Source organism: Zootermopsis nevadensis, unplaced genomic scaffold, assembly GCF_977971745.1.
Source record: "Zootermopsis nevadensis isolate Lab colony 2312 unplaced genomic scaffold, Znev_1.0 Znev_ptg000029l, whole genome shotgun sequence".
Lineage (NCBI taxonomy): Eukaryota > Metazoa > Arthropoda > Insecta > Blattodea > Termopsidae > Zootermopsis > Zootermopsis nevadensis.
Genome location: NW_028259161.1, coordinates 10746090 through 10766849, shown reverse-complemented (window position 1 = coordinate 10766849; position 20760 = coordinate 10746090). Strand labels below are relative to the sequence as shown.

The 20760-nt window shown below is 37.1% G+C and overlaps 1 protein-coding gene across 1 annotated transcript in view; it reads right to left on the bottom strand.

Annotated features, from left to right (window-relative positions):
- The window catches only part of Dhit (regulator of G protein signaling double hit), a 179302-nt gene extending 159952 nt beyond the window's left edge, over positions 1–19350 (bottom strand). The window contains exon 1 of the mRNA XM_087358092.1: positions 17834–19350. The gene's annotated coding sequence lies outside the window, so the exon portion shown is untranslated. The remainder of the gene's footprint in view (positions 1–17833) is intronic.
- Positions 19351–20760: the final 1410 nt, after the last annotated feature.

Sequence of the window (20760 nt, the reverse complement as noted above, 5' to 3'; positions counted from 1 at the left end):
ACCCTGTATGTTGTCCACAGAACGTATTTAACGGTTTCCCATGATCCTCAGAATAAACAGCTATCATTTCCGTAGACAAAATAACTAAATGTCTTCGTAATAGATACACGTAATTTTCTTAGAGATAAAAACTAAATTATTATTTAGATAAACTTCTTGCTTCACAGAATTGAAGACATTCCTTTCTGTGGTGTGTGTTTCATTTAGCATGTCAGGACACTTTTCATTATGAGTCCAATGCTGTAAGTGGAGCTCAGTTCATAACACGAGAAGGAATTCAATTAAAACCGCTGAATAGTTTCGAAGATTAACCATACGGAAGGACAGACACGATCTTCCCATCAATTTTACGCACTTTGTACAGACAAGGCATAAAAAGTGTACATTATTCAAAAGTAATGCAGTTATCAACTAATAAGATTTTAAAACATGTACTATTTATCAGAAAGTTACGTGTTTAGAATAAATGATAATGGTCAAATGCTGAAACACAAAAGCAACTTCATGGATTTCGATTAAAGTAACTCAGTGTTAACTACGATCACGGCAGCGCAGTGTAGTGATAAAATTCACGTTATTGGTCAACTTTGAAGAGGAATCCTTTGCCCTGTTTCAGGTGACTGCTCCCTCCATGTACTTCCAGATTCCAAGTATAATCATCTGCCTGATTCTTCTTGAGACGCAACTTAAATTCCCGAATTAACGCTGCAATGTTAAGATATATTTCAACAGGATGGTAAATGAAGATCGATATCATTATTTTCGTGTCGAAAAACTAAAATAGTGCCTTCTGAGAAATGAATAAAAGAACAAACATAATAAAGAATATGTTATATTATTAACTGCTAAGAGTGACAGGAAATGAGGCACACTTTGATGCCTGTTTTATCAAACCAGACTAATAAACTGCAACAAAATAAGTACACGTTGTTTCTTCCTCAGCATGTAGCTGAACAGAAAGGAACATTATCCTGAGACATACAAGCTTCCACCTAAATTACATTTCACACAAAATAAGGAAATGCACCACGCACAATAAATCCTTGTAATATTTCCCTGCCTTCGGCTTTGAAGGCACGTTCATCAAAACGGCATGAAAGAAGACTGCAGGCAAATTCTCGTCAGTTCTATGTAGAACTACATACTTGATATCAAACCAGGGGTATTCAGCAATGCAGACAGGTTTATGACGAAGCGTTTCAGGAATGAATTATAACAGCAAAAACGAATAAACTGCCATTCCGTACTGCAAAATGCTCCCTCTGCTATCAAGATAATTTCCATGTAATCTTTTATGTTTCCATGCTCATGATACAACATTACAGGTTTCTACATCGTTTGCAGAGCCACATTCACGCTTTTTTTTAGCAATTTTTAGCCAATGTACAATAAATTTATTATTTCTAACGTGAGGAATTGTAGAACACCTTGTGGAAATGCTATGTTAATTATGAGTTTGTATAGCACAAGTGTTTTCAAAAACAAGTTTGTGCATGTGGCTGGAGACAAGAATGGGTTTAGAATTTTGGCTGGGACACCGCTTCTGAAACCTCATATACCGAGAAGTAGATGGAAGAATAAGAATGCAGTGATGGACGTTGGTATTATACGTGTTGAAACTTAGAGATATGCTACCAGAATGTTAGTTAAAGTCGAAAGTCATAGTGTGGCAATAAAAACTCCTGCTTTCATCCTCCGTGCTACCTCTCTGCATATAGCAACACCGTTCATGAATGTTCTCGTATAGTACAGTTCCTTTAACTAGAAAATTTACGACACATCACCTGATCAAGTAGGAGAATGTTTCTTGGCCAACAGCAGGTCCCTGTCAACGCTGAATCATCAATAGACCTTAGTCATCCACAGACACTCTATGTTTTCTTGTATGCATTTACGTTAAAATAAACTATTAATCTCTAATTAGCTTTTCCCGAAATATTTACAATAGAATGGTCGACCACTTTCTTCTTTTACGTATAACGTAAGAAGCCAGAATTCCTTTGAATGCTTATGTAAACTCACAGACCAGGCGCCTTGTTTTAAGTTTCGGAATTCCACTACATTAAGTCTACTTATGTGCCGGAAACTCCCAAAGGACCTTTCAGTTTATAGTTCTTATTACACCATTCATTCAAAATGATACGTGAACAATATTTTTATCCATTTCTTAGTTAATTAACTGCTTTGAGAAACAGGATATTGGCACGCACTCTTCACAGAATATTCTTGGAAGTGTGTTTAATGAACGAAGACGGGGTAACTGGCTTTCATCAAGACTACCATTCGCATAACAAGTAGGAACTCGGGAAGATGCAAATCAGTCACACTGCTAACATGACCAATATCCACGAACCTCAGCTGGCTTTTAAAGTAATATTCAATGACAATAACTTACATTCATCAACCCTTCCTCTCGTTTAGACAATGCAATATTTTCTCAGAATACCCGACAGTTCTCAACTTCAAACATTCGTTTAAAGAATCTTATGAAAGAAACAGTCATGACATTGCCAGAAAGGTATAGAATTATACAACTTTCTTTCAAAATATGTTCCATACCACATTCGAGAATTAATAAGACACGCAGATCAAATCACCTAAACCGCTGCTTATTGGGAAAAGCATCTTAACAACCTGAACAAAATTTTTCTCCCTTAGTCATACACAAGAACATTTAAAATTTATTTCAAAATAAAAACAGAGAATGTAAGAATTCGACTAACGTCCTGGTAGATAGGTGGACAAAGATAACTTTTACTTAATCATCAACCTATTACATAAGATATGAGATATAAGAAATAATATTAACCAGTACACCTGTACAAAAACTAAATAAGGATTTCCACTTATATTTCAATACAATACGCTATTATAATTACATGTTAAGCCAAACAGTGTCCACTCCACTCCACACTGCAATCTGGATGACTTCCGTCTGCCCACTTATGTCCGACACCTAAGCGTCACTCTCACATGTTGTCAATGGCTTCTTCGTAGCGGTATTCATACCCCTGCTTTAATCTGTCAAATTGCACTAACATCCAAAAACTAGAACTTATCTTCAATGAGAGTTCTGCTAGAATTAAGAGCAAATGATACAAACTGAAGACATATTTCCCACTTATCACCTTTTATCCGGCAAAAATGTTGAAATGTGATTCATAATAAAAATGTCTAAGTGAAAAACTAGTTCATGTAATTCATTCACACTGTAGCACAAAATCCTGACGTATTTCGCCTACGACTGGCGTTCGTAAGATCGCAATTTTGGTGTTAACACCCATTTCTATACACGTTCTAGTACGTGTGCAGTCAATAATAAGGCCTATACAAAATCTAACTCAACGAAGTGACTATTTGCAAAGAACAATTTGTAAACTAAAACGATTACAATAACTTAATACGATCGTAATACCATGTTTCGTTGATGAAAATTACCTTACCGAAAATTGCAATTTTTTTCACACAAACTCAAATTCCGTCAGATTCCAATTTAAAGTTTTGAATTGAAGTGTTTGGCATTTTAACAGTCGCGAATGCCCAGTACAGACTATGAAACTAGGATCAATCAAAATACTTAAGTTTTCCTTAATTTCAGTGTAAGCATAAAACGGTAGCTACAAGTTTATCAGTAAAACATGCATTGAATGAATAGACATCCTCTCTAAAATTTCAGTATATAAAAACAGTCTGCCCGTACTTCAGCACGAGAACCGTCAAACGGATTTTAATTATTTTATATTCAGAAAGTCCCATAAAATGTGTCGACATATCGTAATTTTTGTAAAAATCGTTCAAAAAGAAAGGACATGTTGCATGAACTGATCCAAACGTTTTTGTGAGCGTCTCGAGCATAGCTCCCTAATATTTATCGTACGGAAAATATTTTAAAATAAAAGTTAAGGAAAATTAAGAACATATGGAAAACATACTTTTTGTTACGCCTTATAGTTTTCGAGACAAAACTGATTTTCATACTGCAGTATCATGACTCGAGAACCACTAAATGATGATAACATTTTCTGGAGGCACCTGTTTGTCATTCCGTTTGTTTAAGCTATTTTATAAGAGAGAATAAAAGTACGCATTTACGAAATGAAAATTTGGGGCAATAACAGAGCGAGAGCACCAAAACTGCTATGCTTTGCATATTGAACTTCCTAGAAACAATATTCATTTAGAATAATTCCCAAGAATTCGTAAATCATGCCTCTTTGTGGCATTCCACAAAGTGTCCCAACAAGATATATACACATTATAACACAGAATATCAATTTTGTTACCAATCCTAATGTGTTGTGTTTAAGAAAGACTTGGGCAGTAGTCATTCTAAACACCTACAATAGATTAGCTAATTCACTAAGTGTCAATGCTAACATATGTAATGGTTTAGTTTATTAAAATGTATTTATTTAATTCAGCGAATGCGTGTGCACATCTTCTTAGGGCATTCTGTACATTGGAGTAAGATCTGAACGTCAGCATATAGAAGAGTCAAGATCTCTATCAAGCTAAACGTAATGGGGGTAAAGAAGTAAAAACATCCAGTCGCAAATGGCATTTCCCTCAATATGAAGTATCATATATAACGATATATGTACTTTCAATTTCCCCCTAATTTAAGAAAGACCTTATGTGAATTATGTTTATCGAGCGAAGAGAAACTGAAGTTTATGTAAAGAATACATTTTAATGAGGCAAATATGAAGCAATAAACCCCTAGATTTTCTGAGCCTAGGATCCCAAAAAAACTTTATTGGCCACGTTTCAACACGCCGTGCCTCGTGGGCAGAATGAGAAGAGAAGAAACACGAATTCTGTCTTTCTGTTTGGATTTTTCAAGCACCATCATCCATTAGAACTGGCCTCTTTCATTACTCATCTCAAACTTGATACCTGTATAAGACATACCAAGCTTCAATCTTTTACATACACAGTGTACAAAGTCTATTCAAAGTTTGGTTACATCCCGATGCCATATTTTTATGGACGGATAACTGTCAACGTTCTATAAAAGAATAAAATCATCTCCTGTTATTCTTAAGAATAGTTTTAATTACGATGGATGGAATTCACTCTGCAGAACTGGTGTTATAGATTCGGCCATTATATTTGGCACACGTTGAAAAACCACAAGCCAGTTTCACGTGTTAATTTATATTGCATTAAAATGTTTTCAAGAGTTCAAAATTATCATAACAGTAATTCCTTGCATTACAGTCACAAAGATAAAGTACCAAAAAACTTTTTTACACGAAAGTCATTAAATTCATTTCTGAAAATTACTAAATAATATCGGATAATGAAAAAAATAGACATATCTACAAAACGCTGAAACCCATATTTTTATTCCTGACACAAAATATGTTATACTGTAGGGCTCGCAAAACTCATTCCAAAATTCATGGTATCTATTACAGTATTTTAAAAGTAATCCATTAAGAATCCATTAGTGATCATGGACGAAAATCTTCCAGAATTTATATTGTAACATCCATTAGAAATCCTATACTTCATTCACAAAGCGCTCTGAATGAGGAAAAATCCGTGGAGATGTATGCAATTGAATTCAGTGGAGAAGTGCCTCATCACTCATCCGAAAAATAAAATCAGAAGATGGATGCAGTTGCTTTTTGTTGATGAGGAAGACCCCAACAACACAATACATGCTCGGTTGCGTCAACGTTTTCATAACCAGTCTATGTTGCAAATAATACGCAAGTGTGTGTTGTAGAGTCCTAACTGGTATCTACGTCTAACCCAAAGATGGAGGCTTGCAGATTGTATCCTACAGTGGTTATCGTCTTCCCCCCCCCCCCCACGAGATCTAAAACCACTACAAGCTGAAACGGAAATAAAAGACATGGAAAATTACGACTGTTACATACAAGCAGAGCAACAAAGTATTTCCTAAAACAAGAAATTAAAATGTTATAGCACAGTAAATGCATACTTTCACATTACTGTAGGATTCTGACATTCCACAAATTTACTTTATTTTTAATAACTCGAAATACAATCGCTGTGCAAGATAAAATTAAAAATAAAAAGAGAAGGTATAAAGGTATGAATCGTTATATTTGAAAATACTAACAACCTATCCACTTTATAGAGTGATAATAATACATATTTACGCAATTCTATCAAAACTCGTTTGATAGACCCCAACGAATACGAAAATGTCGATTATCTACACAGCTTCACGAGAACAGAATAATTACCTGAATCAAACACAGGCCAACAGACAAACACAGTTGGACGATAATAACACGAATCAACTTCATTGCTTCCCGGGTTACATTCGCCCCATAAGGAATCAAAATTAATAATATGAAAACTTGTCAGTAAAAAGATAACCAGTCAGATACAGACGAAGGCAGATCAATTTTAATTCGTGTAAAGTAAAATATAATAAAGCACGTACGAGAAACTAGGGTATTTCTCGTGCTGCGTTCCATTTTCTTTCCTCTTCTTCTTAGTTTTCTTCTTATACAATGCAGAATTCACCATCCAGACCTCTTCATACGAGATATCAAAATCGTCTCTGCAGACTGCTTTCTCTTGCCCATCAGGATGTAATCGAAGAGAAAGCCGTGGGAGGCGGTTACTATCAATCCGTTCAAACTACGCTCTTCAGTTTTCTGGTATTTTATTTCTTCGTCTGTACTGGTTACTTTTAGACTCTCTCAGATATCAAACGTTTCGTCGAAGACATAATTCAGTAAAATCTTTGCGATCCTAAAATCACATCTGTGACCTCAACAATTTGCTTCTATTTAAGTTTGTTCCCAAGTTTCACTGCAACGTTGAGAGCGTCGCTTTTAAAGTGATACTGTGTATTCATAATTCTGTTTCCATTAAACTTTATTTTAAAAGTATAAGCGGAATGCGCATTGCATATAAATGCAATATTCTGTTGTTGTTATAAGTTTAAGACACGCAATAACCTGCTCCAGTATGCTATATTATTTAAGAGCCTTAATTTAAGCAAGTTAGGAAATAAAAGTTTTGCACAAAAATTCTGGTGCTTCCAACAGAGTTTGACCTTTGACAACAATATCAGTGACGTCAGAGTCGCTTGGGTGGCTGGGGATTCCCCAGATAACCATAGCAACCACGACAACCGATGTAACCATGACAGCCTGAAGATTCCTGCCTCAGTCATTTGCGAGCGCAGAAAAGCATGTAAATCTTAATGTAAAAACCCCGACTAGGTCGACCTTCCAGCATGAAATGCGAACTAATTTTACAAAATAAAACAAAAATTCAAAATATTTATATTTACAATCGGTTCAAGTTATGTTAATTATTTAATTAATTAATTTAAAAGTTAACAAAAGTAGGACAGTGTGTCATATTTTTAAAAACCGCAATGGCTGTTCTTTAGACCTTTTACTTTGTTATTCTTAAACGTCATAATATTAAGAATGGGGTATTCACAACCGGAAACTGAATTTACACGTCAATATTTTTTGTAACACGATTGCACGGATAAAAATATTTTGCACAAACACTTTCGAATATAGGTACTAGCTCTGTCGACTGGGCCCAACAGGGTAGGTTTTATCTGAGGACGAATAAAGGGTCCAGAGTTCCGAAACACGTACTTTGTTTTTACAAAAATCAAGACGATGGATAATGTCCAGAGAGTTCATTGTTTTAACTTTCGAATATTCTATATCACAAATTTTCACCAAGTCATCAGCTGTCATCTTGATTACATCAATGATGTCCACTATACTGGACAGTTCGAAAAGCCGTCGCTAGGCAACCAAACCAACCTTCGGTACTCAACAGCAGTCAGCATTATGACTGTATATTGACATGAATATGCTGCATTTGACCGTCATAGTGGCCGCGTGGTCTGAGGCGTGGGCCTTTTGCCGCTTGGACACTGTGACTGTGGGTTCGAATCCCACTTAAAGCATGGACTTTTGTCCGCGTCTCTCTGTGTTCTGCTGTCCTGTGTACAGGTAGAGGCCTTGCGACGGGCTGATCACTCGGTCAAGGAGTCCTACCGAATGTCTATAGATCAAAGCTGACGAAAGTTGGGACCCGTTGATGCTCAAGGCACTGAAGAACGGGTCGATTAAGTATCAAGTATGCTGCATTTGATTAATTACATTGTACGTTTCGGTTTTTGGACTTGCTATTCTGGTTTTGCTGCAATAAAAACAATACATCGAACGGTTACAGTAGACCTGCTGCTAACACTTCAAGAGTACGTACACCCACCATGATGATATCCGATATGAATTAATTAAACATGGCGTCGGGGCAAACTTCAATATCTCTTCCCAACTAAGTTTAAAATTGACTACTTGTTCGAAAGTTATTGAGGACGCAAAGACAGCTGCATCGTCTAATTTTCTTTTAGGGAAACGGCCTCTTGATAAATAACTTAAGACACTAGGATTGAAATGCATACGAGAAAAGAGCTAGAGAATTTAATTCTAATGGGCTGTAATAATGGTGAGTTACATTCAGTATTTCAGCTTCTATGGACCCCATCCATCGTTCAAGATTTCAAAATGGATCCATACGTTTCGGGAGCTGACTCTGCTCCTGTCTTCAAGTGAAAATACCCATTATGTTCGGTCCGACAGAAAGAGGTAATCCCAATTACTGGACCATGAATTAATCCCATCAACTGGATTAAAAAATGGGCATTTTCACCTGAATACAGAAGCAGAGTCAGTTCCGAAACGTATGGTTTAGTTTTGGAATGCTGAACGATGGGCAGAGTCCAGAGAAGCAGCAATATTAAACTAGAGAATTAACACCACTTTAGACATATGGTTTGACAGCAAATTGCGAAAGTAAATACAGTAAAATTAAGAACAAGGGTTTCCTATAACAAAAGACCGTGGAGAACAACACACAATTACTGATCATATGTTAGGCTCATGAGGTCAGAGAAAGAATAGGGGTAAAAAATAACCATTTTCGAGGCGGAGGACTTGTGCAGATATTCCCAATACGAATTCAAGTGATGATTGTTATTTTTAATAATCTCATATTCAAATAAATTACTAAATAATAAGATACCAAATAATTCTCACTGTCTTCTAGACACTTATTTCTTGTTGAAACTGAAATGTTAAATGCGAGTAATATGCTTAATAGCATTCAAAGAGGCAATTGGATAGCATTTCCTTAACACTGACATAATGTATTCTAAGAACGAGCCGTGTTACAGACAGAACAGTACAGTCCTCTTGTCCCAAGCCACGTTTCCCAGAGGGCCTATTTACATATGCATCTTATACAAACATCTTGTTCCACATGCTGAAAACATAAATAGCTGAGTTAGGCTGAAAGCTATTTATGTCACAGATGTTCGAATGGGCTGCTCACAGTGCACATCCAAAGTGCCTCGTTAATAGTTTCCTAACAATATGGTTGTAAACTTGAACATTCATCTGATGACAACTTACGTAATAATTATGTTCAATTTGAGGAAATCTATACTGCTTCATTCAAAGAAAAGCTGTTATTCGCCGAAACTATATAGGAAAGACAAGTATCTGAACAGAATTAGTCTTCGTATTTCGCGGCTTTCAACAAAGTGCGCATTGCTTTCAAGTAGCGTATTATATTACCTGAATAAAATACTCATAGTTATTCAAGCTATATTCAGAGCAAGTACAGGTTGGCAGTATTCATGACCACAAAGATTTTAAATATATAGGGAAATTAAATAACATCATCAGAAAAAAACATAACACACAAATATTCCACCACTTGAAGAAACATACAAAAGGGTTAACTGTTATAAATTAGTTCGACAACATTTTATATTTTAATGGAAGGGCTTTAACGGTTTCATGAGTGACGCTTCTAGGAATGCAATGTGACTTTATAGTGTCCCAAAAATATGAATACACGCATTCAATGAATGAAATAGACATTTTAACAAACTAATCCATTACATACGTCAGAACTGGCACTTAGTGAATTAGCGAATCTAGTATAGGTGTTCAAAATTACCACTGTTAGTTTCGTAGCACAGTTGACAGCGGTTCTGCGTCCAGATCGGTTCTGGGGCTCACCCAGCCTCCTACACAATGGGTACCCGGGCCCTCTCCCGGGGGTAAAGTGCGGCCGGGGCGTGATGCTGGCCACTAACCCCCATTTAGTGCCGAGGTCAAGAATGAGTAGGGGTTATACCACCTCTCCCCCCAAGAGCCTGCATGGTGCATAGTGGAACAGCTTTACCTTACTTTACTTTTATATAATGTCAGTGCTAAGTATGATTAATAAATAGTGAATTTTAAAGAATGTATAAGGAACTAGTCATGACCTAATGAAAGGCACTATAGAAACACCTGCCTGGAGGAACTGACAAAACCTACGGCACAGCAAAGGCAATCAAGAACAGGGAACTTGGACGACGGTCGTTAAAGTACGCGTAAAAGCATCAATCGAAGCAACTGTCGAAAAACTTTAGTAAAAGATTCAAATGTGGTAAACGGCAAACACAATACACTGAACACTGAAGTTCAAAATGCTGCAGATAGGAAACAAGGTTTCAAAATCTCGGGGTTTCATTTCGCTTTGAAGCTCGAGCCATTAACTTCGAAGTTTGCATTGCCGTAAAAAGAAAAAAATAATCCACCCAATTTGAGTTTTATATATTCTGCCATGGAGTTCCAGTGCAGTAAACAGATGCTACAGCCCGTGCGTGTGACAGGCCATCCTACCGGTAAATCAATAATGAGCATTTGTTTTCATCTGCGTAACACGCAAGCCGCCTGAAAAGCGTATCTTTAGAATTCACGTTGAAAAGACGACCCAACACACCAATATTACAATTCTTCAATGAAGTGTGGAGGAGAAAATAAGTAATATTTTACGTTGTAATGTTTTAAGTATAGTAATTATCAGCGTCTACTCAGATTAAAGTCCTTACTCATTCGTCCAGCCTGTTATAAGACAGCATCAGATATTAGCATTTACGAAATAACAAGACGAAAGCTCCAGAATTCTTACACTTTGTATACATTTGCTAACTTGTTAACAAATTACATATAATTGTGGAAATGACTTTTAGAATTGGGAACCTGTGTTTGAAATGCAAATTTAGTTTATATGTGCACTTCAAACGTAGGCTTCGCTAAACGCAGCATATAAAATTCACTCTTTCATGTGTATTGCTTTATGTATTTATAAATCTAGAAATCTCGGGACATAATAGCGTAGCAATTTTTTCTTGGCTTATTTTATCTATGTTCTACATTAGTGGGGTATAAACTCTTACGAATAAATTTTCCCATCATTATCTGCACGTCCAAACTCTTTTTCTCTTGTTAGGTCGAGATCACTGGCAAGTCTCCATCTTCTTGACAATCAGAAATGGCATATTTCAGAACCATTAGCCAAAACACAGCGAACCACTCTTACAACTGGAAAGAATCTCTTCTAAAAGTGGATAATATGACAGATGTCGTAAAACATTGTACGTAGATAGTCAAGAAATAAACGAAATCAACTGATAAAACTTGTAAATACAGGTGTACAAACAAATGTTCTGTGCACTTCATTAAACAGTTCGCATTATTACAATTATCTCAATCAGACTTAAGCATTCCACTACGACTGTTCAAGTTCTCGATCTATGCTTAATACTGTTAGAACGTCAATGCACAGTACAATACCATGTTAAGGCAGAACAGTGTTCACATCAAGTTAACAACAAATATTTCTCAAAATAAGCGTTAAGGATGAAATTATAAATAAGCTCTTAATTTGGCAAGTATTTCATGCACATTCTAAGACAAGTCATTTAAACGTTTTCAAAATTTTGAAGGTCAATTAAATAAATATTTACACAGCGACTGGATGTCAGAAGTCCGATCAGTGAGACCAAATGTTCAAAACCCTCCTTGTTGTGTTATTCACATCCATATAAAATTTTATATTATATCAAAACAGACCATTAATTCTTCCTACCAGAATTCAATAACAGTGGGGAAGCTATGTAAAACCAACCAATAGCCTATCCGGCATGCCCTGGATTGAAAAGTTTCAAAATTGATATAAAAAATTGATGTTTGGGACTGCAAAGATGCTGTGTAATGTCTGGTGAAAAACATATGTATGCATGCGTATTTCTCAAGTAACGTATTTACTACCGGACTGGAAAAATCTAGTACAGAAAAGACATCGCAAAAAGTAAATTAAATTCTACGTACTCTCTAATTCAAACAGTTCCGAACGCCTTATCGATCAAATCGGCAACTACTAACAACATGCCAGTCCTTATAAGCTGGAGCTCTCGATAGCGTTGCTATTGTATCTCTTTGCGCCAATTTCCTTGACTTTCCCTGAACTAAATTGATAACACGTGTTGTTCCGTCAAACCGCAACCGTTAATATCGTCTGACGAAACCGAAGCCATGTAACAACTCTGCACCTCCACTCCGCAGCTTACAGACACAGCAGTTGATGTTAGGATAATTAATATGAAGAGTGAGTGCAAATAGGTGCCACCTGTTTCAGGCTGGTTTCCAAAAGACAAACTATCCTCAGGTGGAAGTGTACGTGTAAGTGCTCGCCTAATAACTTTAAACAGCTCTGAGATTTCTCACTGAACTCGGTACAAATGTCAAATGCTTTTATAACCTTACTTTAAATTATTCAAACGCGGCAGCTGGCATGGATAGCACCATTCAATATAAAATCCTAAAAAAACTGAATTAAATCTCCTATAAATAAACTAGTATAAAACACAACGTGGCTCCCGCGCAAAACATTTCCGATTTGAAAGTAATCAACTGATAAACAATGTAAAATTTGGTACGATACATTATTGTGGAAATTATGTTTTAGCAAAATTATAGTTCAACCCTTGACAAATCTCCAAAAGACCAGAATTAACCTTTCACCAGTCTGTCGCCCGCCCGCCCGCCCACAAAACGAAAAAAACCGCGAGCCATTTGAAGGTTTAGTTTAGAGATCGGGATATATGTTAAATACCTTTAAACAAACAGTGCCTTTCGTTATCGATTCACAAATTTGGCTCATATACATGTCGGTCTCTTCATTACCAATACATTCTTTTCAAACTAAATTTCGTCATGCGAAAACGTTTTCATACTGTTCCAGATAACTCATATAAGAAGCACCTCCCAGTGATACATGCTGGCAGGAAAATAGGTGGGCAGTGGATGAGAATGGGAGAGTGTGAGTGGGCAGATATACGTATATTATTGCGTAGATAAGCAGACAGCGTTGTCTATGGACGACTACGTACAGCTCGTGTCGCTGGTGAATATCAGTACTAGTTTGTCTCCATTCCAATTTCGTAACATTTTCTATCAGCATCATGATTTAACAGAACACCCATGCAACAAGTTAAGCTAAAAGATTTTCAATCCCTCTCGTCATATTACGGAAGATTTAATAAGATTTAATCTAGTATCGGCATATCTTTACAAAAGTTCATACAAAAAATTCGAGGAGGATTAACCGGATAAAGGAATGGAGAACATAATGAGATACGAAATATATACGACATAAGTCATAAATCCCGAAAGGAAGAAAGTGCGTGAGAGATATAGAAGTTGATAGGAAAATAATATTTAAATGGATCTTAAATAAATAGGATGCGAAGATCTGCACTGGATTCATATTGCTCAGGACAGGGTCCAAAAGTTATAATATGGTGGTCACATAAACTATTGGTGTAGATATATAACTATCATTTTAAAAAAATTCTGAAGAGTTATGTAATAATAAACATCTTACAGGAAACTCATCTTCCTGTTAGGGCAGTATTTCTTCAAAACAAAAAATAACATAGTAGATCCGTAAATGTTATTATACTGTACTTAGTGGAAACTGATAAAATAAAATTTTGAATAGACACTACAAATTTCGTACTGTGTGTTACTTTGCTTACATATAGTTTATTAGCAACGCTATCAGTGCTCACACTATATGGTGTCGATGCTTAATGTTTGAAAAGGATAATGAAATAATTTATATTACCCCGGTACTTGCCTAAAGAAACTGAAGAAAATCACGAAGAACTTCAGTAATAATATACCGTCTCAGAGCAGACGTGAACGCGGGATGCCTAGGATACGAAGCAGGAGTACTAATAACTCGACCACGACGTGTGTGTGGCAAAAGGTACCAACATGACGAACACGCCATGCTACTACAATAACTGATAGCAATAATTATACTTGAACCTAGGTATGTGAAATATGGAATGATGAAGAAAAAAAATAAAAAAATCTGCAAATGTTGTATCCAAACAAACTTCTTTTGTGCGCTGAAAAATAGCAATGTGGAGGACAACGCGAACATCTGAGATTTTGGGTTCTCACAGGGGTGAGTACGAAGATGGCTGTCGTCTGGGTTGTAGGACCGTCTGGTAGACGTTTGCCAACGTTACAGAGGCAGCAAGGACCACTGAAACATTGACAAACTTCTAGCAGACGGCGCTACAACCCAGACGACAGCCATCTTCATTTGAGATTTTGTTTTCAAAGCGATTGAGAAAATTTGCTGGGTTTGATACTTCCCTATCTATAATTCTAAGTTTCGTTTCATAAGACGTACAAAATGAAAATCCAGATAAATTGCACAGTTCAAAGACTCGGAATGACTGATTATACTGGATCCTTACACCTGATCCAAGACTTTGGGAATATGGAGAGGATAAGAAATGCACAATTCATATGCTATGTTACTACGTCCTATGTTTATCATTTCGTTGCGAAGTAGAAATCCCTGTGCTCAACAATGTATAGAACATTTTTAGAATACTTTGGCACTGGAAAGATGTCCACTTCTTGCTGTAAGCGAAAACATGACCTTATGTCCGCAGAAGTTGAAAATGCGTTGTGCTCATTAGTCGTGAGCTGTAGCTGTGTGCACGAAGCTGAAGGCAATGTCCAAACTTATGCCAATTTACCAATAGTAAACTAAAGGCCAGACACAGAACACTGTTTTTCAATGACCATTCAAGCTGATAATATCAATTTAAATCCTATCACCATTAATCCAGATATTCCTCTTGCATGTTTCTATGGTGTCAAATCGCATTATTTTGTTACAACGCTTATGAAGATAAGATAATGGATCAGGAAAATTGAGCGATGAATGTATAGTGACCTATTTTACGATAGTGTCTCGTACTTAACCTGCCTGGTTAGAAACAGTTATATACATCTCCGTACATTCATCTTCTATTTTAATGCAGAGAAGTCCAAAACACTACTCAGAAATTTTCTAGAAACACAAATTCTGCATTTCCATTCGAAAATATAAGGAATATAATAAATACAACTGACAAGTGGCTGGCCTGCAGATATTGTAGTATTGTGGCCCCTAAGAAAAATACCTTCACCTGAACGTACAAGAAATGTTCATGTTCTGATTTCTATTAAAATTTGAAGATCTTAGTATGGTCTTTTTCCACGTAGGACGAGCCTTCATATCCTATTACATAAAATAGACAAATTTAGATACGAATTTCGTATCATTTCCAACTGGACAGATATTAACCAACATCTTTAGGATTTGAGACTTTCACGGCGAGTACAATCAATAAAATCTTCTCTGGTCACCGTAACCAGATGACGCGGCTGATTGCCCGAGAAGATTTTATTGAACATATTTAGTGTAGACCCATAAGGTAAAATTTCATAGACACCTGTCGAGTAGTTTTGTACCTAAGTAAAATATGGCGGATGGCAAAATCAACCCGCCCATTGTGCGCTCATTTCAAATATTCTGTGCAAACAGCCCATAAAATCAAGTATAAGTGCAACATATATTATGTAATTTTCAATTTCCTTGTAGAATTCCGACACAAGCAGTTACAAATATATATATACATACACGTAGTATTTTCAGTCTTTCTAGAAGAATGATAAGGCAGTGACTTAGAATAAGCCACAACCGGTTCCTGATATCCACGATAATTCTACCGTACATGACATTTTTAACGGATGATAGTGCCACTGAACATCTCAGTAATCAAATTAAATTCACGTGTTTATTTTTCTGCTAATCAAGTAACTGAAGTCTGTGACCTCAAATTCACTGTTCTGGGATGCAAATATATAAATTCGCATTAACCATAAGCAAACAAAAATACTGGTATCTTAATAGAACAAACAGTATTCGATATTCAAGAATTATACGACAATCTGTACCAATCAGTAAATAACACTGTAATATTAACTGTTTACAAAATCAGTACAAGCTAATATGTTTCGCAAACCAAAGCATTTGTAGTGGTCAAAACCCCACATGGACAGGCGTGCAATTAAAATATCTGCAACAGCTACAACATATTATGATTTGTTAGAATGTTCTGAATATCGTGTTTCTTTGGAACTTTCAGGACTTACATCCCTTTGCCTTGACACCGGTTTATAATGACGTTCGGGATTCAACCATTGTTCATTATGTTCGTGCTAAAAGTTTCCTCTACATAATCTTCCGTTTATTGAATACGCGTGTCTGTTTACTTCCCTACAGGTCTGCATCTGTTTTTAACTTTGTCCACTGTAAGTCTCTTGAGACTTCTAAAATATTTCATATTTATGAATAACGTACGATGAAATAACGGAAGTGGTAGATGGAATACACTGTTTAGGAGTAACAAAAAACTGAAACCAGACTTAACAGTTATTGGTGTTTAGTAAGAACAACAGATAGGTGAAGATTTAACAGGTTATGGGACGTTATGTGAGTCTAAACAGATGTGGAAATGTGGGGTTTCAAGGAGATATTTTGTAAAGAGGTATTAAAGATATCTAGATTTGAAGCAAACGGTGTGGCCTAACCGAGACGGAATAGATCACAGAAGGGGCATGGTACTGGGTTTCATCGGTGTTTTATTCGAAGTGGCAATGCAGATACACACTTACTGCTGTACTATAAATCAGAGAAGTAGATTAGCATGGCTGAAGGCAGTAATTTAGTAGATGAAAGGGATTATAAGATTTGGGAAAGGAAGATGCCCTCCGAAAGAGAACATAGATGCTAGATACATATTATTATAGTATGTGGAAACGAAGAGGTGCAAACGTTTCTATGCAATATATAGATGATAATAGGTGAGCATTTGGCCTATAAGGAAATAAATCATACTAACATAATTGACAATAAATATTAACAAAAAGCTACACAAAACAAGATGCAAATGAGAGAATAAAATTACTAGGCTGTAACAATTGATCTAGGGTACGAGATAATAGAGAAACATAAAAATGTTTTGTATAGTAAGAGTGTAGCGCGAGGGATAATTCATATATAAAACTATGGACAGCAATAAATCAGTGTTAAGCGGGCATCTGAATATTTGTGTTCTTGTTAACCCAGTTTCGCCTCAATATAAACGGAATCGTTACCATTTTATAACAAAATTTAAACTTGTCTCTTTCTCTTAGTCCCACACCTTATTATTAACGTCAGTCATCTTCATAAGAAACGCCATACCTCAAGCAGCAAAAACATGGAAGGTGTTCTACAGTTTTGTACATGTATGTGTGCCCATTAATAACGTTTACATCCACTGAAAAATTTTCATCAACTTCTTCGAACATTATACACATTGGACAGTACACACTTTCCCTTCGGACTGAAATAATCAAGACACCTTCTGTGGGTTACAGATCAGCAATGAAGGTGCATGAAGTGAAGCCGATTAAGCAGCTGGATGATTTGTTTCGTCCCAGGAAACAATAGTAATCGTCAAACACGATGAGAATGGCACAAAGATGCAAACAATTAGAATTATTTCGTTTTAAATTTTGTATCCAAAATAATGAAACAAGATAAATTCTCTATGAAACTGTCACCGGCCTACCTTTGTGGTGTCCCGTGAAGGCAGTCGTGTTCCTGGCGACAAAGCAGCTTAAAGTCGAACGAGGTTGCTGCAGGAGGAGGTTCTGGGGTTGAGATGACGACGTGACGGCCATGGCTGGGTCTGCAGAACAAGATCCTTTTGTTCAGTACACTAATGTATATCCAAATAAAAATCGATGTTGACGATTATCGCACCACTGTAGCACCAGCACTTCATTTGGTAAAACACTGCAGGCTTACTTCGCATCCAGTAACTGTACCATAATTATCTTCTATGCACAAACATAATGCACCAATATCCAGTACTAGGCCTATTTTTTCTTAATTATATTACAAACGTCTACCTCATTAATAGGCCCAAATTAAATCAATGTATATTGCCCATATTAATTAGGCCCTACATCATTCCTGAAGAGTATAGGAATTAACGTGTTTTCTCGGCGATAAACGATTTTAGGCGATTTATCCTGTCGTTGCTGGTGAGTCTGTAGCTTCATCATTACCATATATTTTGCGTCGTAACATCAGTAACATTTCAAGCAAGGTGTGGCAGGCATGACTGTGGAAGAATGGGGATTAAAGCTGGGGTGGTTGTAACACTGTTATCAACCCCAGACGTAGGAAAAGCCGAAGACGATGAAATGACAGAATTCACTCTCTCCTTCGTGCAGCAAGAGCAAGAGTTTGGCAGGTAGTAGCAAATATTGTGACCACTACACAAATTCGAATACTGCATTATGGTAGTATAATATATTACTGAAGAAAACAAAATCAAAATCACTGCCCCTTTCTAAAACACACTCAACCGTAGGTTAAATGCATGACATGTTTCACATTGATCTTTCACCTTCATAACATTGTAAATGAGACGCACATTCAAAAAGATGTTCCCCATTTTTCATACTAATAAATACTATTTCTCATTTCTTGAAGCACACATTCATTACAAAACATGGCGCCCACTGGCAACCAACTAACCCCTTGGAGCAGTCCTGAGCTAGAGAGAGCAGAGGAGATATGGTTGCCCATACGACGCCCCGCGCAGGCGCTTCTGTATTACCACCCATTGTATCTAAACCAACGATCACACCAAAATACTGGTTTTCCTTGTTCTAATACAATGTCACTCCCACACGCAACCTGTCCAAAATCTTTACCACGGATCACAATAGTGTAGAAAAAAATACACCAATAAAGGCTGGAGGAGGGAGCAATGGAAATGTCTAGTGCATGTGGTAGCTGGAGGGGAGGGCAAGTTCGATGAATCCAGACAGGCTGTTGTGTAGGATAGTCGCAGCACCGAGGCACCGCGTTTACTACAGGAATGACGTTCAGATGGAGAACAAACGCGCAGACGCGGCTCGCCGCTGTCTTGGCCTGTGTGCCCCATGTTCCTACTCTCCATGTCACAAAACTACAGCACTTAGTCAGGGCTCACTAGGTGAGGATCGTGAACCCTCAGTCATTCGAACACTTCCGACATGTCATCATAGAGCGACATTTTCTGCATCTTTGAACAAAAGAAACGGCGAGGAAGAATTTGCGAACATACAGTCCACGGCTGCATTACAAACAAAATTACATACAACTGCAACTCATGAGCATGACTATGTATTGTATGAAATGTAATTGGCCTAAATGGCTTGGCTACTACAATTTCAAATGTCAATGTAATATAATAAACGCAAACTGTATATTTGAAAATACAGAATTAAAGATACGAAAAATGAACTTACTAAAGTATATATATCTCAGTATTCTCATGTGGTACAAACGAAATCAATCATAAATTTGTAGTCTGGCCTAGGGAAACTGTGTATAAAAGATACACCATTTCCAAATATAAGATTAGGTGCCACATTAGGCAGCCATTTTTTTCAAACACGTAAGAAAGTACGATGCACTGAACTAAAGGTAACGATAAATATGAAAATTTTCTGTTTCTACAAAACGGTTCAGTGTGTCGTATAGATATTGTAAAGGAAATATGACAGAGTTGTAATTCGTTACTGAAAAAAGTTAAATATGATACATTTAAGTACAAATATTTGAAGCATCATTACATAATGACAGTTTGTTGCTGTTAAAGAACACACTGAACCATTCAACAATACACAATCTACACACTGTAGGTAAAATAAATCTTCACGAATTCCAACTTCGCAAATATCACAAACAATTGTGTCCTCTTGAAATTCCAGCGCATTCGCAATAAACCCACATTTTACAGGTGTTGCAGCCACCCAAAACACGCCAGGTTGCAAAGTAGATTACAGTTCATTATAATACTGACAGGAATAATCATCAAATTCTGCAAATGGATCAGAATAGATTATGGCACAGGACGTCGCGACGTCTATCCAAGTGACGCCGTATCTCGTCTCGCCAAGCCACTCTACGCGAAAGCAAGCCAAACCAGAACAGGACACGCCACGGGTCCTGAAGCCACGCCAGCAAATAAAATCCAAGGCTAGCCAACCCAGAACTAAGCTACTCTGTGCGACACGACGATAGGGACGCGACTCCTGCCCTCGCGACAACAAGGAACGTGGTCCGTTACCTGGCGACTCTAGGCGGCGGAACTCACAGCAACCGGAAATCGAGCCACAAGACACTAAGACCAGCGACGTTGTGCCAAGCGATGCCATTTCAGGCTATTTAGACAATTACGAAGCAAAGCGTCGCGATGGCATGTCACTTCGTCGAGATAATCGATTCATATGCACGCCAGATGCATGCCTTGGTAAGCCAAGTCATGCAAGAACGAGCACAATGAAGCATTGGTATGTGAATCCAAGTCAAGCGACGCCGATGGTCACGACGAGGAGACACGCGATCCCTATCCACCCTATGACCCAACTAACACCGTACAACGCGACACGAATTCTCGCGACTACGAAGCAAGCGACGTCGAGAGGAGCCACGCAA